Genomic DNA, 7217 nt, shown 5'->3' on the forward strand with positions numbered 1-7217 from the left:
AGTATCCATTAAAACGAATAGAGCCTAAAGCCAGTAAATCAGCAGTATAAAGCACATAAAACAAGTAAAACAGATTTCCAGGGACTCATACACATAAATCAGGGTTCTATCTTACAGGTCAGGGAAAGCCTGGGCAAAAAGATTGGTCTTCACAAGACATCTGAAAAAAACTTGTGGTTGCTACTTCATGCAAGGCAGTGGTAAGATCATTCCACCGTACAGGGGTAATAGCAGAAAATGCCACTTTTTGTGTCGCTGCCCTATGATATACTGTGGGGTGGGGTGCCACAAATATAATTTCCCTAGATGATCTGAGTGATCTTACAGGTATACGTAGAGACAGGTGGTCTTTCTGGTAAACTGGCCCCAAGTCATTCAGAACATTATATGTTAACAACATCTGGAACGTGGCTTGGTAGTTGATTGGTAACCAGTGCAGTTCCCTCAGCAAAGCTGTAACATCTGCATCTCCCAAGTTTTCCACTAAACGATGTAGCTGCAGCATTTTGGACTAATAAAGTTCTCATGCAGTCATCTAGGCACTGGCCAGATGCAGAGCTGCTTAGCTTCAGTGAGGTTGCTGTATGATGGTGTCCTTAGACTACATGCTGGGTTCTAGAGGTATAAACCCCACCCACCCAAGTACAATGTGGTTTTTTGCTGTTCAAAAGAAATTGTTTCCAAGACTAGTGTTGCTCTTTGTATGTCTAATACTACTTTTCCATGCAATTCATTCAGTAATAGTCAAACAGGGGGCTTCAGTATTTTGGCAGACCTCTTGAAATTTGTGCGCAGCTTACCTGTTCTGCTCATATAGCTTATTGAATCCCAATGCCCTGGAAACTGCAGGGATCAATCGGCCTGCAAGACCAATATTCTCAGTTAGCCATGAATTCCCTCCACCTCTGCTGTTGGCTGCCAGGACCGATATATGGCAAGGTCTGTTTTCTTCTCAATACAGAGTATTAGGCATAGTGGATATTGAAACTCAACAGTTAAGGGAATTGGGTATGTTTAGCCTGGCAAAATGAAGATGAAAGATGTGAAAGCATGTGTGAACTGGCCCTTAATATGCTGAAAAAGCAGAGAGAAAGCAGTTAATGAAATTGCATTGGATTGCTTCTGTTGGTAATCAGCAGAATGAAAGCCAGTTAGTTCTATCATCAGGGCAGATTGACAACCCCCTCTTTTAAGCCCTTATTCACTAAGTTCGTCCTGAGATAGGCATAAATCTGCTCTCAGTCAATTATGCTGATTTAAGTGGCTTATGGATAGAGCTGCTTGTTTTGTTAACGTCGAATGAATTATTTTCTAAACACAGGAGCCAACTGCTACCCTCCAAATGAAAATTACATCCAGCAGGTGCTAGAACCTAAATATATGTTGTCTTTTTATTTTTCATGCCTGGCATGGAAATTTTCGCACTGTACTGTCCACTATATATAACCCAGGGTGTTATGTCAGCAGCACCACCTGCCGGTAGAATAAGGGCAGCTTCACAACAATAGCTCTTGCCTGGTAGGTCTTGAGTGTCATTCAAATAGGATAGTAGCCGCAGGACAGCCAACTAAAGAACAGCAGGGTGGTAAACTTGCGTGCTAGTTTAAAAACAACAAAGAGACAAGGTCAGGTAGCCACTTAACAAGAGACCTGTGTCCCCCTAACCTCCCTGCCCTAGCTGCTCTTGTGACAGCATGTGATAAATAACTCACAGAAAAGAAAGCAGTACATTTTACAGATCACAGCTGGGGACAAGAATTTCGTAGTAATCAGGATGCAAGGCAAGGGGCTGTAGCCAACTGGTAGCCGAAACAATTGGCATCCACACAAGGCCTTATTCAGCCCAAAAGGCCATAGAGAGAACGTCTTTTCTAAAGGAGGAAATATTGAGGGCTCATAGAGGAACTTCTATTATTATTTTTGTTCTGTGACTCATCCTGCCTTGTGCGTGTTTTGCTGTTCATCTCATTTTTTATTGTGCTTAAAGGCAGTGAGCCCTCCCTCCCGTCCTATAGTAGTGTTGTAGAACATGTGCCAGAAGCTCAGGAAACAACTGTGCTGGCAACACAAATATTCGCAGCCCAGCTGTTGTGAGGGGGAAAAAAGCTGTCAGTTTTGTTACCTCATTCAGGCCCTACGGAAAAAGGTGGTGCACAGAGGAGGCTGAGGACCAGAAAGGTCTTTGGAGAAGGAGGTCAGAGAATAACAGAACTTGGACATTGGAAAACTCAGTGGCAGGAATTTTGAAGCAAAGGTGGGCAGTGGAGTAATGCTAAGAAAAGAGAAGTCTGAGGGAAAGGCTTGACTACATTTTGCTAGGAGTCAAGGGGGTATGTGGCTGCGAATTCTGGACCCTAGGGCCTTCTGTGTCTTTAAACATAGCATACAATAAAGAATTCAGATAGGCGTATGTCCTACACTGATTGTAGCATGGAAGTTCTGGTGTTTGATATGGTTGTGAATGCTGCATGTCAGTTTCAACCCTAACAAGCAGCTGGCGCTGCTTGATCTCTCACTGCTAAATTCCATTGCCTCCCATCTGGATATGTGTAGTCTGTCCTTTGAAAAGATTGAGTTGACATTTTATGTTCTGACCATGTTACTCTGCAGAGAGGAGCATTTGACAGCCATACATGCAAGCCATCAGTTCACCTCCCTGGTCAGAGGCAGCATGCGTCTGAACCAGTGGTGGTGGTGGTGGTGGCAGCACAGGGGCAGCTGCCCCGGGTACAAAATTGTAAGGGGCACAAAATTTCAACACCCAGTCCTGCCTCAACACAGCTGCATGCTTCCGTTGCTGGGCTCCGTTGAAAACCAGGCCGTGTGAACCAGGAAACTACCTCTCCAGACAACGGAACGACTCTTCTTATCTCTGTAGCTGTGATCTCCTGGGTGATGCAGATGCTGTTAGGCAGTTGAATGTGCATGTGTACTCCATACGTTTCCTGTCCCTCCACATGGCCACGGGCACTGGCAACCCATGCTACGCCGCTGTTCCGAATACCAAGTGCTGGAAACTGCAGGAAGGGAAGGTGGTGTTGTACTCATGTACCTGCTTGCAGGCTTCCCATGGACATCTGGTTGGCCACTGTGAAAAAATGATTCTGGACTAGATGGGCCACTGGCCTGATTCAATGGGACTGTTACGTTCTTATGTAGTTGGTGTTACACTCAGAACGGCTGTGTGAAAGCAGGCCTATACTGTAGTATAAAATCTGAAATGATTATGTTTGTACAGTAGGTGGCGCACCACACTTAGAACAAGAAGGTAAAAGCAAACAAGACGTTTGAAAAGGGTCTCACTGGAAATGTAGCTTTTCATTACCATTCACTATAACACTATAGCACATATTCTGGAAATACATGAATTAGGGTGGTTTGTTTTTTTTAAAAAATGTTTTTATTGGGTAACAAAAGTACATATAGCCTCTCAATCTTCAATTCATAGAATATATATAAATTACTTATATGAGGTGGCAGAGGCAAAAGAGTGCTTTTTGTTAAGGACATATTCTTCTTTGGCATATTCGTCTGTTGGTGGTTAGTAGCAGTGGAATGTCCCCAGTCCTGTGTGGTTAAACAGGTACGTTTTCCTTCTTTACTTGCTTATGTTTACTCCCCCCCCCAATTCCATTTAATTAATTTTTAAATTAACTTCGATTTACTTAAGAGATCACATTGTTCTAAATGTGCCCATTCTATTGCTTTGGTCAGGAACTTGCACTTTTACATAATATCTGTTCCACAGTTATGAGGAGCCAATTTTTAGTGTGGCAGCACCTGAACTTTGGAACTCCCTGCCTATTGACAGTAGGCAGGCACCCTCCCTATGTTTTCGTAGATGGCTGCTGAAAATGTTTTTATTTCAGCAAACCTATTCAGATTTAGAATTTATAACTTACATATGTTTTAAAGTTTTATTGGTTTAAATCTTTGTTCTTCATTATGTAACGATTTTGATTTCATGCAGGGTTTTTTTTTGTTTTAAGCAGACTGTGGATTTCAGCTGTGTTTTATCTTCAAGTTCATTTGTACACCACTCTGGAGATATTTTTAAAAAATCAGGCCAACATCTGGAGGACACCACTGCCTATTTATGTGCTATGCTTTGGTTTGCAAACAAAGTGATAGGATAAGATACAATAAGCTTCCCTTTTCCTCCGAGGTCTAGCAATGGAAAGAAGCAGAGCAGAAAGCAGGGGTGCTGTGGAGGGGGGGCTGAGCCCTCAGCTTCCTGAACCCCCCCTTCTTAAAGCTGAAGGTTTTTTTGTTTGTTTTAACTTTTGCCTAATAGGTGGCTGGATTCACTGAAAAACACTGAGACTTGAGAAACCTACCTAGAGACAAATTAATGTACCAAGGAAATCTTGTTTGCACTCATTAAGTCCTGAGAGGAACAGTCAAAACTGTGCCTAGCTTTTAAATGAACTCTAGCTTGTTTGGAGGAACTACACAAACTTTTGGGTGGGTGGTTTCCCTATCTCTACACAAGGGATGATTTGTAGGTGTCACTAACCGGGTCATTGCACAAAAGTAGAAGCAAACGCTTCTCGTTTCTGTTTCTCCCTGGTTCTGTGGCAATGAGAAAAAACAACTCGGGCCCCATCTGCGCTACACATATAAAGCAGCATCATGCCACCTTAAGCAGCCATGACTTGCCTCAAAGTATGTTGAGGGTATGTTTCCCTCACAGCTACAATCAACCTTTTCCCTCAGGGAACTCTTTGAACTGTAGATCTGTGAGGAGATTAGGTATCTCCTGGAGGTCCTCAGCACCTTAACAAACCTCAGTTCCTAGAATTATCTGAGGGAAACCATGGCTGTTTAAAATGTTATAATACTACTTTAAATGGTATAGTGCAGACGGGGCCTCACATCTTGCCCACAGATCATCCGCGCAGCTCACAACAAATTGGCAAGTTGCTAGTGCTTTTATTTCACTTGTGTCTGGATGGTGTGTAAACGGGCCCTCAGGCAATTTTGTTGCTAAGAGTATGAAAACAGTAATCGTGAGGCTGGCTGAGCTCTAGCATGTGACTTTCCCTCCATGTGGCGGGCTGTCTGTGTCATGAGGACAAGGCTGTGTTGAGAAAGCACTTTACAAATGAGAAGGACATTATCATGAGCAGTGCTTTTTTCTGGGCAGGGGGATGCAGGCGTACCCCTAAACATTTTGTGAATCTAACGGGAGAAGAAACTAAAAATTAAATTTTTTTTAGTTTATTCTCTAGCATGGTGAATCGTCAGTTCCGTTGCTACCCCCGATGGCGGCCTCATTTCCTGTCACGGTGTTTCCTGAGTCTCAGATGGAAGCAAGCATTTAATGTGTGAAGTAGGAGTTGGAATCTAGCACAGTGATTGGTCAGTATTTATTTTTTTATTTTCCCTGATTTGAACTATAAAATGGTGATTTTCTAGAGTAAAAATGAGAGTACCCCTAAACATTTTTAAGAGGGGAAAAAGCACTTGATCATGGAAATTAAAGTTATAGGAATTGACTCCCTCTGGGGCTAGCCTGAAGACTTCAGGCATCCAAGACAAATACTAAAGCATGGCCCTTCTTTCTTATGAATCTAGAGGCGTCCTGTTCCATAATAATAATAATAATAATAATAATAATAATAATAATAATAATAATACTCCCCATCTGACTGGGTTGCCCCAGCCACTCTGGGCAGCTTCCAACATATATAAAAACATAATAAAAGAATAAGCATTAAAAAAACCTTCCCTGTACAGGGCTTCAGATGTCTTCTAAAGGTTGTAGAGTTATGTATCTCCTTGGCTCAGGGGTTGCATAACTCCGTACCCTCCAACATTTTGCCAATGAAAATAGGGACGTCCTAAGGAAAAGCAGGACATTCCAGGATCAAATCAGAAACAGGATGGCTTCTGTAAATTCTGTCCCTGGAAAATAGGGGCACGTGGAGGGTCTGAATGTGGTGCCTTGTCCCACCTCTCCCTATCCCTGTGACATGCCAGTCCTGGATGGCATCATGTTTGCGCTCTGTTTCATAGCTATGCCATTATATTCTCTCGAACTCAAGCTACTAACTTACCCAGTTCTTAGTTCAGGCATCATGCCTGATTATTTCCTTGCCTGTTTCCCCTTTCTTCCATCTGTTGTGATCACTTGCTTGTTGTCTGGTTCCACCCCCCCAAGTTCTCCATACTAGACCCACCACCAATCCTTCCTTTGTTCCTTGAAGCTAGAAAGAATCGCTCCCTATAATCTGCTCTGGCACAAAAGCAGCTGCCCTAGACAGTTGTCCTAGGTTGCCTAGCAATTAGACCAGACACAGTCTTATGCCCATTTACCCTCAGTAACACTTCTATAGGGAGAAAAGCGGATAAGGCTGCCCCCTTACTGTGCTCAGGAGCTCACTATCTGACTTGAGTTTGGCCAAGAAAGGGCAGTTGTTCCATGGGAGAGCATCTGTCTTGCATGCAGAAGATCCCAGTTTCATTCTCCAGAATCTCCAAGGTAGGGCTGGGAGACAGATTCCCTACCTGAAACCCCAGATGTCACAAATGGCCTGGGGGAGTCAAATCATCTTTAAATGTAAGCCACATTTCAAAAGCTAAGGGAAGCATACTTCATATTTAGCCCAATCAGGAGCAACTTCTTGTTAAATCACTTTGAAACTTTTGCTTTTGTATAAAATGACGGACACATGTAATAAACAACGACAAGAACATTGATGTTCAGTGGTTTTCCAGAAAACCTCTGTTCTCAACTACAGTACTTTATCATTTCTCAATATGATTTTTTTTTAAAAAGAACCCAGATGGTGTACTGAAATGTAGCATACCACTAATTCCTTTCCATCTCCAATTTGGTGCTCAGTCACACTACCTTGAGTCTTCATTCAACATAGGAAGTGCCTTCCACTGGAAGAAAGGAATCCTTGGATCCCATGAACTTTTTTGTTGTGCCTTTTTGCCAGTGAGGCTTTCTAAGGGTGCACAAACATCATATGAATGGATTACACAGCCTAATACAGGGGGCAAAAGGCTGGGCAAAAGGAAGGAAAGCTATTCTTCACCCATTTCTATAGGTCTATGATGTGGCTGCTCTGATTATTTTATCTGGTGTGTCATAAAAATTCAGACTTACTGCTGTTATTCTATAAGGTGCCAGCACAGAATCATGATTTGAGAACGAAGCGAAAGCCTAGATGCTACATTTCATGGCTTCCATTGGTTTCATTCATTAT

The sequence above is a fragment of the Podarcis raffonei genome, chromosome 6, assembly GCF_027172205.1.
Source record: "Podarcis raffonei isolate rPodRaf1 chromosome 6, rPodRaf1.pri, whole genome shotgun sequence".
Lineage (NCBI taxonomy): Eukaryota > Metazoa > Chordata > Lepidosauria > Squamata > Lacertidae > Podarcis > Podarcis raffonei.